The sequence below is a fragment of the Physeter macrocephalus genome, chromosome 16 (assembly GCF_002837175.3).
Source record: "Physeter macrocephalus isolate SW-GA chromosome 16, ASM283717v5, whole genome shotgun sequence".
In the NCBI taxonomy this organism is placed as follows: Eukaryota; Metazoa; Chordata; class Mammalia; order Artiodactyla; family Physeteridae; genus Physeter; species Physeter macrocephalus.
In genome coordinates, this window is record NC_041229.1 from 75102144 (window position 1) to 75120634 (window position 18491).

Below are 18491 nucleotides of genomic sequence, written 5' to 3' on the forward strand. Positions count from 1 at the left end.
GTATTTTTTGATTTCCTCTTTGATTTCTTCAGTGATCTCTTGGTTATTTAGTAACGTATTGTTTAGCTTCTGTGTGTTTGTATTTTTTACGTTTTTTTCCCTGTAATTCATTTCTAATCTCGTTTTTTTCCCTGTAATTCATTTCTGATCTCATAGTGTTGTGGTCAGAAAAGATGCTTGATATGATTTCAATTTTCTTAAATTTACTGAGGGTTGATTTTTAACCCAAGGTGTGATCTATCCTGGAGAATGTTCCTTGCGCACTTGAGAAGAAAGTGTAATCTGCTGTTTTTGGATGGTATGTCCTATAAATGTCAATTAAATCTATCTGATCTGTTGTGTCATTTAAAGCTTCTATTTGCTTATTTATTTTCATTTTGGATGATCTGTCCATTGGTGTAAGTGAGGTGTTATAGTCCCCCGCTATTATTGTGTTGTCGATTTCCTCTTTTATAGCTGTTAGCAGTTGCCTTATGTATTGATGTGCTCCTATCTTGGGTGCATATATATTTATAATTGTTATATCTTCCTCTTGGATTGATCCCTTGATCATTATGTAGTGTCCTTCCTTGTCTCTTGTAACATTCTTTATTTTAAAGCCTATTTCATCTGATATGAGTATAGCTACTTCAGCTTTCTTTTGTTTTCCATTTGCATGGAATATCTTTTTCCATCCCCTCATTTTCAGTCTGTATGTGTCCCTAGTTCTGAAGTGGGTCTCTTGTATACAGCATATATATGGTTCTTGTTTTTGTATCCATTCAGCAAGCCTCTGTCTTTTGGTTGGAGCATTTAATCCATTGATGCTTATTTATTTTCATTTTGGATGATCTGTCCATTGGTGTAAGTGAGGTGTTATAGTCCCCCGCTATTATTGTGTTGTCGATTTCCTCTTTTATAGCTGTTAGCAGTTGCCTTATGTATTGATGTGCTCCTATCTTGGGTGCATATATATTTATAATTGTTATATCTTCCTCTTGGATTGATCCCTTGATCATTATGTAGTGTCCTTCCTTGTCTCTTGTAACATTCTTTATTTTAAAGCCTATTTCATCTGATATGAGTATAGCTACTTCAGCTTTCTTTTGTTTTCCATTTGCATGGAATATCTTTTTCCATCCCCTCATTTTCAGTCTGTATGTGTCCCTAGTTCTGAAGTGGGTCTCTTGTATACAGCATATATATGGTTCTTGTTTTTGTATCCATTCAGCAAGCCTCTGTCTTTTGGTTGGAGCATTTAATCCATTGACGTTTAAGGTAATTATCGATATGTATGTTCCTATGACCATTTTCTTAATTGTTTTGGGTTTGTTTTTGTAGGTCCTTTTCCTCTCTTGTGTTTCCCACTTAGAGAAGTTCCTTTAGCATTTGTTGTAGAGCTGGTTTGGTGGTGCTGAATTCTCTTAGCTTTTGCTTGTTTGTAAAGCTTTGGATTTCTCCATTGAATCTGAATGATGTCCTTGCCCAGTAGAGTAATCTTGGTTGTAGGTTCTTCCTTTTCATCACTTTAAGTATATCATGCCACTCCCTTCTGGCTTGTAGAGTTTCTGCTGAGAAATCAGCTGTTCACCTTATGGGACTTCCCTTGTTGGTTATTTGTCATTTTTCCCTTGCTGCTTTCAATAATTTTTCTTTGTCTTTAATTTTTGCCAATTTGATTACTGTGTGTCTCGGCGTGTTTCTCCTTGGGTTTATCCTGTATGGGATTCGCTGTGCTTCCTGGACTTGGGTGGCTATTTCCTTTCCCATATTAGGGAAGTTTTTGACTATAATCTCCAAATATTTTCTCTGGTCCTTTCCCTCTCTCTTCTCCTTCTGGGACGCCTATAATGCGAATGTTGTTGCATTTAATGTTGTCCCAGAGGTCTCTTATCCTGTCTTCATTTCTTTTTATTCTTTTTTCTTTATTCTCTTCCACAGCAGTGAATTCCACCGTTGGGTGGCTATTTCCTTTCCCATATTAGGGAAGTTTTTGACTATAATCTCCAAATATTTTCTCTGGTCCTTTCCCTCTCTCTTCTCCTTCTGGGACGCCTATAATGCGAATGTTGTTGCATTTAATGTTGTCCCAGAGGTCTCTTATCCTGTCTTCATTTCTTTTTATTCTTTTTTCTTTATTCTCTTCCACAGCAGTGAATTCCACCGTTTTGTCTTCCAGGTCACTTATCCGTTCTTCTGCCTCAGTTATTCTGCTATTGATTACTTCTAGTGTAATTTTCATTTCAGTTATTGTATTGTTCATCTCTGGTTGCTTGTTCATTAATTCTTCTAGGTCTTTGTTAAACATTTCTTGCATCTTCTTGATCTTTGCCTCCATTATTTTTCCGAGGTCCTGGGTCATCTTCACTATCATTATTCTGAATTCTTTTTCGGGAAGGTTACCTATCTCTCCTTTGTTTAATTGTTTTTCTGGGGTTTTATCTTGTTCCTTCATCTGGTACATAGCCCTCTGCCTTTTCATCTTGTCTATCTTTCTGTGAATGTTGTTTTTGTTCTACAGGCTGCAGGATTGTGGTTCTTCTTGCTTCTGCTCAGATATTCATAACTTTTAAGTCTGTAAATATTCTTGTATTATGTCTTCGGTGACTTGTTTCATACTGTCTCACTCCCACATTTTGGTCTCCTTTTTCTTTTCTGACTATCCTGTTATCTTGATGCTGGACTTTCTGGTTCTCTACTTTTCTTACCTATTTGCTTTGCTATTTCCATGTTATCTGTCATTTTCATCTAATATCTTAGATGGGGATTTCTTCCACTTTATCTTTCAACCCTTATACTGAGCTTTTCATTTCTGCTGTCCTTTTTGTACTTCAGGACCACTTTTTCTCTATCTATGTTTTTTTCAAAATAGCATATTGTTTTTGTTTTATGAACATGGTGTCATTTTTCTCTTAGGACATTTATGATAATTTATTTGAAATGTTCTCTTAATGGAGTCCCTGTATCCTCCTCATTGCTTCTGTCTACTGATTTGCTTTGGCTTCTGTCTTTTATGTCAGAATCTTTTCCACATGTTTGAACCTGGCTCTTCACTCACTTAACATATGGATAATAACACATGAATTGAAAGTTCTGTGCAAATGGAGATGTGATGGTTGACAGTGAACTTCACTGTAGGATGGTGTGGTCCATTCTCTTGAGAAACACTTGATTGTCACTATCTTTAAATATTTTTTTAGTTGGTTGGTTTTCTTAGAACCTGCTCTTCAAAACTCCTATCCAGGGAATCTAAGTCCACCTTTCAGCACTCTGTTTGCTGTAAAAACTTTCACTTATTTCCCCTCAATTCAGCATGGATCTTGCATTTACTTGTGCATAGTGTTCCCCAGAGCAGAGCATAAATGTCCCTTCCTCTGCTAGGTTGGTGGCTGGCGGCAGTCCTGTAACTGAGCAGAATAAGGAAGATGATCTGGGTGTTTGTTTCTTAAAGAGACTCTCCACCCACCTTTACCTGCCACTCTCAGGGGTATCTGTTGTTGCCAGTTCCTGAGGCTTTGGGGTTCTGTGTTGCAAAACAAATGGTTTCTTGGCTTTTCTCTCTGAGTGTTTAGGATTCAGCTTTATCACATCTGAAAAGTCAGTCATCACTCCTTCATCTGCTTTCCAGTTTACAACATTGTCTTGTCTTCTCTATCATTCTCATTGCCCTTGTAGTTTTACAATTTAAAAACAAAAAATAAAAATTGAAATAGAAACATAATGGGATTTCAGGAAGGAGCAGATGCAAGTACATGCATTTAACCATCTTTACTTGGAAATTTCTTTGTGGATATTTTTAGTTTTGCCTAATCACCAGTTTATCTGTTAGATGCCTGAACGTCTACCATGGTGATTTGGTTTTTGTGTGAGAGTCTTCCTTCCCTTCTCAGGGATAGGAGTGGGAGGGGGAAGGTTGCACATGGAGACATGTAGAAGCACAGGAGAGAAAAAGCAGCATGATGCAGGGGAAAGAGCACAAGCTTAGGGGGAAGAGACTTGAGTTTGAATCTTCTGCTAACTTAGTAGGAGTTGCTTATCCTCTTGGCATATCACTACGTTTATTTATAAAATGAAAATAAAACACCTACCTCCTAGTTGCATTTTTCAGATGGAGATAAAGTGCTACCAAACACACAGCCTTGGATATGGTGCCCAGTAGAGGCTGTTGTCCATCTTGAATGAAGGGAGAACATTTGCAGGCCAGGGATGGGAAGGCTGGAGGGAATCCTTTGGAGAAGGTTTTTCAGATTAGTGTAATCACACCTACTTTGTAATGTTGACAGGGGATAAACCAGCTGGCTAAAATAGCTGGCTTCAGAAAGTCCCCTCTAATTTCCAGGTTCTGTAGTTATTATAATAACCTGATTGCAAAACTTGGGTCACTGGGTCACGCTGGTTTAACAAGTATGAAGTGTGCTTTATAGGGACTAGGATTTCAGGCTAATTGGGAATTTTTAAGAAATCGCACAGTGTATGGTTACCTGCGCTTGTGTCAACAGTTGTGGAATTTGTGTGTGTGTATGTTTTGAACTAAAAACTGAGATAGGTGTAACAGAGAGGACTTTGTTAACTCATGCATCTAGTCATTATTAAGGCAAAGAGATTTTCTTGCCAGATCCTGGTTCAAAAGGAAACCTCTGAAATACAGAGCCGTTGAAGAACAATATAATGATTATACTCGTGAATAGTTCTTGGAAGACAACAATCCTCACAGACCAGCAGAGAGAACTGAGTGGCATAGTTAATGCCCCAGGTAATAGCAAAAGTATTTAATAGAGTTGTTCATGTGGCTGTAACGTTGAGTTAGAAGGGAAGATAAAAAGCTGTTTCCAATTAACCTGTAATCTTGGGTCTTCACCTGTCTTTTCAAGAAAGGCCAAAGTTGCTGCTTAAGCGTCAGTTTCATGACTTGACTCTAAACTTTACTGTTTCATTCAAAAGCCAACCTGCTCCTCACCCCAGTAAAGAATAATGTGACGCCCCACCCCTACCTCAATATCCTTTTGGCAGGGTGGGAGTTTTTCCTTTACTAAATGAAAACTGTATCTGAAAAGCTCTTCTTAGTGTAAGAATAAGTGTAGCTTTTCCTCAAACAAGGGCTTCTACAGCCAATTCAGTATTGTACAGTATGTATCCCCTTTTGGCAAACAAGGAGGACATCTCTGGATTTCTTTAAATCTGGCTCTCCACAGTCCTCTGTGAGAACTATGCATCTGTCAGCTCTTCTGTGGTTATTGAATAGCGATGGAATGACAGGTGAGAAATTGCATTAATTGTGCAACAGAGAAAATGGAGCAAATTATGTCTCTGTGCATTGATCTTTTTAGAAAATTATTGATAAAACAATGTTCATAATCAGTTGGTTCTATAGGACAACATGAAATGGATATTAAGAGTTTTCTAAAGAGTGTATGTGCAGGTAGGTGGGAGTGAGTGTGTATTTTAAAATTCTGCTTTCATTAAGGCAAAGCTTTGATATAAATGGTCTTGTGCATTGAAAATTTACTGTCTCTTTTTTTAAGTGCATGTTTTCCTTTTAAAGGGGTATCTTTCAAAATCTTTTATTTTTATTTCAAAAATCCTGAATGTTTCTCTCCTGCCTTCAAGGTCTCATAAATTTCTTAGATTTGCCATTCAAGGTTCTCCACCCTCTGACTCCAGTGTACTTTCTCCATTTGTCTACCACTGTTTTCCTACATAAACCTTTCCTTTCAGGTGAATGGCGATGCTTAGTGTACCCTACAGGCCTTTCAATTTTGCCTCCATCTCACAAATCCTCTCCTTCCCTCTGTACTTATCTGTTGCTAGCCCTTCTTTCAGATGTGACTGAAACACTTTCCCTCACCATCCCTACCCATATATGTGGTCAGTCCATCCTGTGCATTTCCACTTCCCAGCTGGGTCACTCAGGAATCATTTACCATCCACTGCCAGTTTGTATTCTACCTACATTCATTCCATTTAACTCTGCCTAGAATGCAAGCTCCTTGAAGGCAACAGGTTTTATATTTGTTACATAGCATTTCTCTCTTCTGACATTAAAAGATCCACTTATGTGTTTGTTTCTTACTTGTTTATATATTTATCTATCTCTGTATCCATTTATCTGTCCATCTATCATTCATGTATTTTCTGCTGTCTACTCCCACTAGAATATAAGTTCCAAAAGAAGTTATGAAAATTACAAAGGTTACAGAGGTTATATGTGGCAGACGGTTTGGCTTTGGAGCCAGTGCTCACAATCACTAATCTATACAGCCTCATGGTTGTGGTCAGTGACCCCATCATTCTTCTAATTTTACTTAACCTCTCAAAGGATGTTGATACTGCTGACAATTCATTCCTTGAGTGTTGCACTTCTCTTGGCTTCTGTGACATGCTTTTCTTTCTGTTCTCCTCCTGCCTCCCAGATCACTTCATCTCTATTCCTCTCATGGTTTGAAGACTGATGGTCCCCAGTTTTGTCTTCATAATTTTTCTATGCTTTGTCTACAGTCATCTTTCTAGCCTAGTACTTCTTGACCTTAGTGACATATGACACATTACAGTGTCACAATCAGTTATGACATATGTCAAAACCACTCACTTATTCGTAAGTGTTGAGTTACAAGCTCTTGTGAATGACTTACATTTTTAATAATTAGACTCACCTCAAAGTTACCATTATTAAGATGTCATATTCACTCATTTGCATTTCAATGGTGTGGGCTTGTTGGTGTGGGGAAAAGTGGAATCGGAGTTAGCTGGAAGTGAATTGCTCATAATTCATAGCCTATTTTATGTTTGCTGAAAATACCCAGGAACTTTGGTTATTGATGTGGCATTGATAGTTAGAGCAATTTTGAAATATTATAATTGTAAACTGTGGATTTATACTTGTATTTGTTTCCTTGATTTTACCCATGGATACTTTTTTGTTGTTGTTGTTGTTGTATGCGGGCCTCCCTCTGCCGTGGCCTCTCCCGTTGCAGAGCACAGACTCCGGACGCGCAGGCTCAGCGGCCATGGCTCACGGGCCCAGCCGCTCCGCGGCATGTGGGATCCTCCCAGACCGGGGCGCGAACCTGGTTCCCCTGCATCGGCAGGCGGACGCGCAACCACCGCGCCACCAGGGAAGCCCACCCATGGATACTTTTTGAAAAAGGAAGAGAGATGAAGAAAGCATGCATCTTTATCCACATAGCACAGAAATGAGAAGGAGGCTCTAGTTACAGTTTCCCAATCAAAAGTAGTGTGATTATCCAAAGGACATGTGCAGTAATACCATTTATATTAACATCATGAATAAACATAAATATTATGTGCTATACTTTTTAACCATAAAATATGAATTATTTTTCTTTGTTAGTACATGCTTACTTTTTAAATATTAACTGTAGAGGTCCGAATTTGATCTTTAAAATATAATTTTATGTAACTTTTAGATTAGATTAGCCATATATATATATTTTTTCCCTCAAAAAGAAGTCATGTTTGAGATCAATAAATAGATGACTTTACTAATCATTTGCAGGTAAAATGCTTTTGTAAATATGACCAACAAAAACAGTTTGGGAATTTTGTGCTTTATTTGGCCAACTACTTTTGTTCATACGTGTGTGTGTGTGTTTGGTTTTCATTACAATCTGAGTATACTCCTGGGAACATGTCTCATATGAATGCCGTTCATCATCTGTCATGGGAGAAGCAAAGTTGAAAACCTCTGCTTGAGGCTATTTCATAAACTTTTGTGTGGTTAACTTTCTCCCATAAGTTGATGACTCCTGAATTTCTGTCATCACCCACAATCCTTTCTCTGGAGCTGCAGACTTATTTATTAAGCCACCCACCAGGCATCTTTATGTGGATGTCTTACAGCTCCCCAAACATATCATGTCTGAAACTGAACTCGTTTTATATCCTATTTCCCCAACCCAACTGCTCTTTTTTCAGTGTTATACATCATTTTCATCGATTATATTATCAGTCACCCAGTTCATTAAGAACATTAAGAATAATATTCCATGTCTGCCAGGTCAATAGCCTAGTCCTGTTTATCTCCTAAATATCTCTGAAAGTATTTCTCTCCTTCCTCACTGCCTTCATCTTAGTACAACTGCTCATCATTTCCTGTTGGAATCATTTCATAGCCCAGTGGTTCTCAAATTTCAGCATGCATCAGAAGCATTAAAACATAGATTGTTGGGTTCCCAACTGCAGACTTCCAGGTTCAGTATGTCTAGGGATAGTTACAAGAGATTATGTTTCTTAGCAGTTCAGGGTGGTCCTGATTCTGCTGGTTTGGGGATCACTTTTTGAGAACCACAGTGATTGCCTGTTAATTGGCCTCCTTGCCACCAGGATAGTCACCTTATTATTTATTCTGCAAATTGCTTCCCAGAGGATCATTTTTTAAATGCAACTTGTATTATATCTTTCCCTTACATAAACCCATTTACTGTCTCAGCGTCACACTTAAAATAGACTTAGTTTAACTCTTACCACTCAAATATGTGAAACCATGGCACTCTTGTTGTTCTTATACCTGCATGTTGTAATATACATACCATAATTTTGTCCCATTGAGGCTAGGAACTTTTTCTAATGTCTGGGGATGTTTATAGGTCAATCTGGCTATTAAAATTTCTATCACTATCCAGTTTATACTCCCAGTCTCAGGGCTTCCTTCCTTCTTTATCCATACCTTTAAAAGGTTTATGTCCTTTCCAGGGTTAGGAAGAAGATTGGGGTGTATGTAAGGGTGGCCCATTGGTAGAAACAAAATTGTGTAGTTGGGTCTGGTTATTTTTCTGCCAGTATTCTCTCCTGGTATTATCATCTGCTCTAGCCTCAGGCACTGGTGGTGGACAGCCGTTATCCATATTACATGCCATATTGACAAGCAGGTACCCAGCTGGCTCCTACTCTATAGCCATTTTATATCAATTTTTAGAAAGGAGCAGTACTGCTTCTTTCCTTTATTCCCAGCAGCCTCTAAGTACACCACATACTGGCCCCGACTTGCCCGGACCTTGTGAGGATGTAAATACAGGCCCTTGCTACTCAAAGTGTGATAAGAGGCCAGTAGAATCTGTATGACTAGGGAGCAACTTGAAAATGAAGACTCTACTCCCCTCCCTCACTAGAACTACTGAATTAGTGCCTGCATTTCAATGAGATCCTAGAGTGATCAAGTATGAGAAACTGGCCTAGGCCTCTAGGACCCCTAGAAATATTCACCTCACCTGTTGCCATTCTCTGTTCCTTCACAATATATGAATTTGTAGAATCTGTGTTAGCCAGTTTCTTCATCTGTAAAATGGGAACTATAATGCCTACCTTGGTGGATTATGATGATGTATATAAAATATTCAGCACAGTACCTTAGATGTGGCAAGTGTTACATAGTGGTAGCCACTATTAAGTCTGCATCTTCATCTTCTTGAAGTTTGACAGCCTTTGGAAGTCTTTGTAAATAAGTCACCGACCTTCCCAAACAACCGCTAACCTACATCAGGGGTGGTGGTGCCTGAAAGTTAAGTGAGAATGGGATTGTGGCTGGTTTAAAATTAAAGATATGCTTAATTTTCAGTTAAAGTGCATAACTGGTATAGCTTTGGGAATCTAAGAGTTTGCCTGCCTTCCAGGGTTGAGTGGTTGATTTCTAGAAATATCAGATATTAATGCTTGTAGCTCTGATCTGAGAGAATATATTAAAAGACACTCCATATCATAGTGAGAAGGGAAACACAAATCAAAAACATAGTGAGATACTACCACCAAAACCTATTTGAATGGCTAAAATTAGAAGTACAATAATACCAAGTATTGATGAAGATGTGAAGCTGTAATTCTCTTACATTGGTAGGGATATAAATGGTATAACCATTTTGGAAAAGTGTTTAGCAGTTTCTTAAAAAGTTAACAACAATAAAAGGAACAAACTCCAGCAGGCAGAAAATCAGTAAAGACATAGTTGAACTCAACAATGTCATCGTAAACTGGGTATAATTGACATTTGTAGATTCCTTTACCCAACAACAGCAGAATACACAGTCTTCTCAAGTTCACATAGAACACTCACCAAGACAGACCACATTCTGGGCCATAGAACACACCTTAACAAATCCAAAAAATTTGAAATCATACAATGTCCCCACTCAGACCACAATGGAATTAAATTAGAAACCAGTAATAGAAAGATAGCTGAAAAAATCCCCAATTAAATGTGGAGATTAAACAACACATTTCTAAATAACATGGGTCAAAGAAGAAATCGCAAAAGAAATTTTAAAAATATTTTGAACAAAATGAAAATGAAAACACAACAAAATTCATGGGATGTGGTGAAAACAGTGCTTAGGGGGAGATACATAGTAATAAATGCATATAGTGGAAAGGAAGAAAGATTTAAAATCAATAATCTAAGCTTTCACCTTTGGAAACTAGAAAAAGAAGAGCAAATTAAATCCAAAGTAAGCAGAGGAAAAGAAATATTAAGAATTTGAGCAGAAATCAATGAAATTGAAAAGAAAAAATCAATAGAGAAAAATCAACAAAACCAAAAGCTGATTCTCTGAAAACTTCAATAAAATTGATAAGCCTCAGTCAAGCTAACAAAAAAAAAAGAAAAAAGGACATAAATTACTACTATCTGAAAAGAGGGACATCACTATAGATCCTATGGGCATTAAAAAGATAATAAAAGAATACTATGAACAACTTTTCACTCACAAATTTGATAACCTAGGTGAAATGGACTAATTCCTTGCCAAAATTCACACAAGAAGAAACAGACAATCTGAAGAGGCCTATATATAGTTTTAAAATTGACTCAACAATTAATAACCTTCCAAAATGGAAATCCCCAGGCCCAGTTGTGTTCACTGGTGAATTCTACCGCACGCTTGAGGAAGAAATTATACCAGTTCCCTATAATATATTTCAGAAGACACAAGCAAAAGGAATACCTATAACTTAGTCTATGAAACCAACATTATCCTGGTAACAAAACCAGACAAAGGCATTACAAGAAAAGAAAACTACAGACCAGTATCTCTCATGAACATAGGTACAAAACTTCTTAACAAAATATTAGCAAATTGAATCCAACAATGTATAAAAAGACTTATACACCATAATCAAGTGATATTTATCCCAGTTATGCAGGGCTGTTTCAACATTCAAAAATCAATTAATGTAATCCATCACTTCAACAGGCTAAAAAAGAAAAATCACATGATCCTATCAATAGATGCAGAAAAACATTTGACAAAATTCAACACCCATTCATTATACAAAGCTCTCGGTAAACTAGAAGTAGAGGAAAAACTGCATCAACTTGATAAAGAATACCTACAAATAATCTACAACTAACATCATACTTCATAATGAGAAACACAAAGCTTTTCCAGTAAGATCAGGTACAAGGCAAGGATGTCCCCTTTTACCACTCCTTTGCAGTATTACCCTGGAATTTCTAGTGAATACTGTAGGACAAGAAAAGGAAATAAAAAGTAAACAGATTGAAAAGGAAGAAATAAAACTCTCTTCATTTTCAGATGACAATATCATCAATGTAGAAACCCTGAAAGAATCAACAGAAAAACCTCCTGGAACTAATAAGTGATTACAGCAAGATTTCAGGTTACTAGGCTAATATACAAAAGTCAATTGCTTTCTTACACACCAGTTTTCAATTAAAAACACAGTATCATTTACATTTGCATTTCCAAAATGAAATACTTAGGTATAAACATTAACAACATATATATAAGATCTATATGAGGAAAACTATGGAACTCTGATGAATGAAATTAAAGAAGTACTAAATAAATTGAGAGACATTCCATATTGATGGACGGGAAAACTTAATATTGTTAAGTTTCCAAGATATCAACTCTTTCCAAGATTCGATGCAAATGTAATCAAAATACTAGAAAGTTATTTTGTAGATATTGATAAACTGATTCCAAAGCTTGTTTGTAGAAGCCAAAAGACCCAGAATAGCCAACACAACATTGAAGGAGAAGAACAAAGCTGGAGGACTGACAGTTTTTGACTTCAAGACTTACTGTGAAGCTACACTAATCAAGACACTGTGGTACTGGCAAAAGAACAGATTAATAAACCAATGGAAGATAATAGCCCAGAAACAGACCCATGTAAATTGTTAATTGATCTTTGGCAAAGGAGCAAATGCAGCACAATGGAATAAAGAGTCTTTTCAACAAATGGTGTTGGAACAACTGGACATCAACATATGCAAAAAAATTAATCTAGACACAGGCTTCAAACACTTCACCAAAATTAACTTAAAATGGACCATAGACTTCTGTGTATGATGAAACACTACAAAACTTCTAGGAGAAAATCTGTTATAGATGACCTTGGGTATGGGGAGGACTTTTTAGATACAACACTAAAGACTGGATCAATGAAAGAAATAATAAACTAGACTTCACTAAAATTAAAAACTTCTGCTCTGCAGGAAGACTTTGTCAAGAGAATGAGAAGACAAACCACAGATTGGGAGAAATTATTTTTAAAAGGCACATCTGATAAAGAACTGTTATCTAAAGTACAAAGAACCCTTAAAACTCAACAGTAAGAAAACAAATAACTTGATTTTAAAAATTGGCAAAAACCTTAACAGATATCTCATCAAAGAAGATATACAGGTGGCAAATAAGCATATGAAAAGATGTTACACATCATATGTCATCAGAGAAATGAAAATTAAAACAATGAGGTACCACTACAAACCTATTAGAATGGCCAAAATCCAGAACACTGACAACACCAGTGCTGGCAAGGATGTGGGACAGCAGGAATTCTCATTCATTGCTGGTGGGAATGCAAAATGGTACAGCCACTTTGGAAGACAGTTTAGCAGTTTCTGACAAAACTGATCATACTTTTACCATACGATTCAGCAACTCTGCTCCTTGCTATTCACCCATATGAGCTGAAAACTTATGTCTACACAAAATTCGCACATGGATGTTTATAGTAGCTTTGTTCATCATTCACAAAACTTGGGAACAACCAAGATGTGCTTCAGTAGGTGAATAGATAAACTGTGGTACATCTAGACAATGGAATTTTATTCAATGCAAAAAAGAAATGCATTACAGAGCCATGAAAAAACATGGAGGAAACTCTAATGCATATTACTAAGTCAAAGAAGCCAATCTGAAAAGGCTACAGAGTGTATGATTCCAATTATACAACATTCTGGGAAATGCACAACTCTGGAGACTCTAAAGAGATAGGTGGTTACCAGTGGTTGCAGGGCTTCCCTGGTGGCACAGTGGTTGAGAATCTGCCTGCTAATGCAGGGGACACGGGTTCGAGCCCTGGTCTGGGAGGATCCCACATGCCGCGGAGCAACTAGGCCTGTGAGCCACAACTACTGAGCCTGCGCGTCTGGAGCCTGTGCTCTGCAACCAAAGAGGCCGCGATAGTGAGAGGCCCACGCACCGCGATGAAGAGTGGCCCCCGCTTGCCACAACTAGAGAAAGCCCTCGCACAGAAACGAAGACCCAACACGGCAAAAATACATAAATAAATTAATAAACACCAGTGGTTGCAGAGAGGGAGGGATGAAGAGACAAAGCAGAGAAGATTTTTAGGGCTATGAAACTACTCTGTATGAATCTACTAGATGATATATGTCATACATTTCTCTAAACTCAGAATTTGCAACATGAAGAGTGAACCCTAATTTAAACAATGGATTTTAGGTGATAATGAGGTGTCACTGTAGTTTCATCAGTTGTAACAAATGTACCACTCTGTGTAGGATCTTGATAGCTGGGGAGACTGTGCCTTTGTAGAGGCAAGGAAATCTTTTTTTTTTGGCATTACTTTCAAGTTTAATTATTAAGTAACTGAGAAAAATTGGTAGAAGTTGATGGACTATAAAACAAATGTAATAAAGATAAGTAATATCAATAGAAAGTATTCTGTAATCAAGAACTAAATTGTTACCAAAACAACTTTCAGAGCCCATCAATAGCTTTAATTAATTAAAACAACTGTAATTGAAGTTATAAATAGGCCCTTGGATTGTTTCCTAATGCAATTAATGGAGACTAATAAATTGTTTGAACTTATTAGAAAACGATTTAAATTTCCAAAAGACCTGACCTGAAGTGCTAATCCCAGTGAAGGAGACATATTACTTGGGAGAAGGTATTCACAATGGTGTGCTGGTACTTGTTTAATAGATAGCTTTCTGGGGAAAAAGATAAACAGAAGGGCTGATTTGTAGTTTTGAGGCAAGGAAATCTTTGTGTGGGAAATCTCTATACCTGCCATTCAATTTTTCTGTGAACCTAAAAGTGTTATAAAATATGAAGTCTATTTTTAAGTATATCATGTGGGTACATTGAATGTGCTTAATGAATTGTCCAATTCCAAAGTGTATTTTCTACTCTATAACACATTTCCTTGTGACTAGTACTCTGTCTCTCACTGCAGTAGAATGTCTGTCCAAAATAGAGTACAAGGAAGGAGAGACAACTGTGACCGAGGCAAGAATTTTGGATCTAGAATTCCACCAAAAGAAGCCAGTTCAAGCCAAGAGGAAAAGCACGTATTTTTACATAAATTAAATCTCCACTTATGGATCATGGCACTGAAGATGCTGATAGCTGCCAGGTGCTCTGTGAAGGCCATGTTTCCACCAACTATTCTAGGCCATTCTTGGGAGATTTTCCTTGGCCATGAGACCTCACTGAGGAGCTTTTCTTTTAAACACAACATTCCTCCAGCAGCTAAGTATGGTGGGTGGCACACCGTGACTCTGATTCCTGGGGATGGCATTGGACCTGAACTTATGCTGCACATCAAGAATGTGTTCAGACATGTGTGTGTGCCCGTGGACTTTGAGGAGGTGCAGATTACCTCCACTTCAGGTGAAGAGGAAGAAGTTCACAGTGCCATCATGGCAGTCCATCAAAACCACGTGGCCTTGAAGGGCAACTTTGAAACTGACTACAACCTACCACCATCTCACAAATCACAAAACAGTGTGTTTCGCAGTACTCTAGATCTCTATGCCAACGTCATTCTTTTTTTTTTTTTTTTTTATTTTTTTAATTTTTTTTGTGGTATGCAGGCCTCTCACTGTTGTGGCCTCTCCCGTTGCGGAGCACAGGCTCCGGACGCACAGACTCAGTGGCCATGGCTCACGGGCCCAGCCACTCTGAGGCATGTGGGATCCTCCTGGACCGGGGCACGAACCCGTGTCCCCTACATCGGCAGGCGTATTCTCAACCACTGCGCCACCAGGGAAGCCCTAACGTCATTCATTTTAAGAGTCTACTAGGTGTGGAAACTAGGCACAAGACATAGACATCTTAGTTGTTCGGGAAAGCACAGAGGGTGAATACAGCAACCTGGAGCATGAGAATGTGCAAGGAGTGATAGAGAGCCTAAAGATCATTCCTAAGGCCAAGACTTTGCATGTTGCTGAATATGCTTTCCAGCTGGCCCAGCAGATGGGGTGCGAGAAAGTGACAGCTGTGCACAGGCCAACATCATGAAACTGGGAGATGGTGTCTTCCTCCAGTGCTGTAGGGAGGTGGCATCCTGCTATCCTCAGCTCATTTTTGAGGGCATGATTGTGGATAACACCACCATGCAGCTGCTGGCCCCAGCAGTTTGATGTCATGGTGATGACCAGTCGTTATGGCAACATTGTCAATAACGTCTGCACAGAGTTGGTTGGGGGAGCAGGCCTTGGGCCTAGTGCCAACTATGGCCACATATATGTGGTGTTTGAAATGGCCTCAAGGCTATCAGGCAAGACTATAACCAATAAAAATGTGGCCCACCCTACTGCCATGCTGCTGGCAAGTTGTATCATTCTGGATTACCTCAAGCTCCATTCCTATGCCACCTCCATTCGTATTGCAGTCTTGGCACCAATGGAGAACAAAGACATGCAAACTCCAGACATTGGAGGCCAGGGTACCACATCGGATGTCATTCAAAATATCATAGATGACATCAGTTTTGCCAATTAAACGGTCATTGCCTTAGAGGCTGAGCTAGCCTTCAAATTCCTTCCTGTCCCACACTTTACGTTACTCTACCGAGTCAGAAAGCCCAGCCAGCTTGGCTAATGTGGACTCTAGAATAAACTAGCTCCTGTTCCAACTCAGAAGAGGTAGGGGGAGGGAATCAAGTCTGAATTTTTTTCTATTAAATTTGAATGCCATAAATGCCATAAACATTGCTGGTTTATATTAGCTATACCTGTTTTGTCATATATGTATTGAGGAATTCTTCTCTATTTTAATCCACAATTCACACTTTTCTATGAGATGATACAATGAATAAATCAAAGTTGTTCATAGAGTCCTGGGCCTTTTCCAGAACGTGGCACACTGATTTTCTCTTATCTGGGTCATTAAAATTCTGCAAACCAGCCTGCAAAGGAGTCTGGCTTCTCTCTAGAGGTTGTTAATGAGTTAATTGGTGCAATAAAATTTGCCTACAAAATATACATTGTCATTTTAATAATAAATAAGGTACCATAAAGCTGAGCTAGTTCAGAATGCTTCCACTCCCTCCTAGATATCCTATCTTTTCCCCTGGTCTTGTTGATGTGAGGAAGGAATTTTTGCTGGTGTAATTTTTCACACATGGGCATCTCTGAGTACCGCAGCACACCTGCAAAGGGGGTTCTTGAATTCCTTCCTTGAGCCTCTAAGCTCAAGAGTCTAGACATTATATACCCAGTTAACAGGCACTGGGCCCATGACTCTTTGCTATACAAATAGAACCAGGGACTGTAAACTCCATGCTCACTGCTTTACAGTCTTCTGTGGTTTACTTTCTTTTAATCTCTCTTTCAAAGAGAGAATGTACATAAGAAAATGAAAAACACTGAGCTCGTTTGAATGTTTACTGTCATTTTATTATAATATATTTTATTTACAGTAATTCTAAGCTCATAGGTGGGAGAAGCACAAACAAAAATGATAATTTTATTAGTGCTGGGAAATATTTATTACTCAAGTAGGAAATAAAAGCAATGACTATAAAAATTTACAGTAGTTTTATTGGCAGGAATAGCTTGCAGATAGAAGGGAGATTGAGAAAAATAGTAAATCCTTAATAATATTTCGGAAACCTCTGTGTCTCAGCTATAACCCTTGGATCCTACCATGGTTCTTGGGCCATAAGTTAAAGACATTGGACTGAGACCTGAAAAAGTCCTTATGGTTTCCAAAAGGCTCTGTCTTATCATATTACCTTAAACTCACCTATCCTCGTTATGTATAATGTCAGGGCTCAGGGTTTGGAAAACCAAATGCCAGTTTGAGGGGATTTAATTTGAGGAGGAAATGACTGCCTTCAACCATACCTAGAAGTCTTTCTTGAAGAACAAGGCAAGCAGGGAGAAGTCAATTATAAAATAATGATGGTATTCCTTTTATTGGACACTGGACATGTCATTGGCCATGTCTGCCACTGACCTGTATGATGCTTTCCTCTGGGCAGATATAGACCTGGAACCAGAGGCATGGCTTGATGAGAGGAGAAGGGGTGGATTTTTGGCTTGAAGTCCCCCTACCTCCAATGCTACGTGAACCCGTACTACCTTAACCCACTCTCCCCACGCTGTACCCCTTTCTCTCATGGCTAGGGAAATTTACTCATCGCACAGCCAGTCCAACTGCAGATAGTAGCCCAACTATTGGCTTTTATCTGACAATGGGAATTTATGCTGATAGATACATTTGAGCTGAAATTTCCCCTCTCTGTTAAAGATGACTGTTTCCAAAATCTTCCCATAGTTTTTGGGCCAGACTGCTGTGATGGCACCTGGTACACCATAGTGTAATTTTCCATTTATCAGTATTTGATATTCCCACTTAGCTATGAACATCTCTAGGGCAAATGCCGTGTATTCTTTTTCCTTGTCCTCTGTATCCCCTAACATAATGACTGGTACATACAAAATAAGTAATATGTTTATTGAATCAACCAAAAAATGAATGATGTGGGTGACACTACCTAACATTTCTTATATGTAACATGAGATAATAACTGTACCTACCTAATAGTGTTGTTGGGAAAATAGAGCAAGAAAATACACATAAAGCTGGTAGCACTGTGCCTGTCCAAAGGTAAGTGCTTGGTGTAGTTTATAAATTATTATTTTCATTAGTATCCATTATATACCATTCTAAAAGCTAGTTCTGAGGAGAACTGGGAAATGCTATTAATTCATTACTGTCTTTGGAATTTACTGGCTAAGTTACTTTACCTATTATTCTATTATGGGTTTGTAACTAACTTTCAGCTAGGGTAGCAAACCATATCTGCTTATTCATCAAGTCCCCTTATCTCTCTCCTTTTTATTTCTTGAATCCAGCCATCTCTCTTCTTTCTCACTTACCCCTCCTTTCTCATTAACCTTTCTCATCTTTGGTGACTTCCCAATCTCTGTTCATTCTCTACATTGTGTCCTGCCTATAGTTTAGCCCACTTAAATCTATTTCTACAGTGCACTC

The 18491-nt window shown here is 38.3% G+C and overlaps 1 protein-coding gene and 1 pseudogene across 1 annotated transcript in view; both read left to right on the forward strand.

Annotated features, from left to right (window-relative positions):
* NELL1 (neural EGFL like 1) overlaps positions 1–18491 on the forward strand; it is a 939503-nt gene that overhangs the window by 639821 nt on the left and 281191 nt on the right. The gene's annotated exons all lie outside the window — the stretch shown is intronic.
* Positions 14594–15992, forward strand: LOC112063592 (isocitrate dehydrogenase [NAD] subunit gamma, mitochondrial-like; annotated as a pseudogene).